The 427-nt window shown below is 59.0% G+C and overlaps 1 protein-coding gene across 1 annotated transcript in view; it reads left to right on the forward strand.

The window, feature by feature from the left end:
• Positions 1–254: 254 nt before the first annotated feature.
• CSUI_004382 (uncharacterized protein) overlaps positions 255–427 on the forward strand; it is a gene marked incomplete at its 3' end in the record, with an annotated part of 466 nt that continues 293 nt past the window's right edge. The window contains exon 1 of the mRNA XM_068064573.1: positions 255–427. This exon is cut by the window's right edge and continues 293 nt beyond it.

Genomic DNA, 427 nt, shown 5'->3' on the forward strand with positions numbered 1-427 from the left:
TACCGTTTCGGTTCAGTCCGAAATCCAGATTCACTCGGAAAAAAAAAACATCCCTCCGTTAGCGATGATCCGTACACCCTCAAAAACCGTTCCTCCTCTTCAGGGCCAGCCATCCGCTCCCCGGGCGGCACTACTCGTGCAAGGGCACCTGTCCCTCGCGACATGCTACCCGCTCACGATACGGGGTCTATAGCCGTATGGGCTTCGTATGAGCTTCCACCCCCGGCCGGGAGTGAAGGCCCCCCCCGCCGACAGTGAAGGCAGGAAGCTCACACGCTCGTAGAGCGATCCCGTCTCCGTTAACGGGTAGCCTGAGACAAGGAAGTGGCGTCTTTGCTCTACCAGCGACGCCTGACGGACTGTGGTCTGCCAGGGGTGAGCAACGGTGTGGGGAGTTGAGAAGAGTGAGTGTCAGTCAGCGTTGATG

Source organism: Cystoisospora suis, assembly GCF_002600585.1.
Source record: "Cystoisospora suis strain Wien I chromosome Unknown contig_2028, whole genome shotgun sequence".
In the NCBI taxonomy this organism is placed as follows: domain Eukaryota; phylum Apicomplexa; class Conoidasida; order Eucoccidiorida; family Sarcocystidae; genus Cystoisospora; species Cystoisospora suis.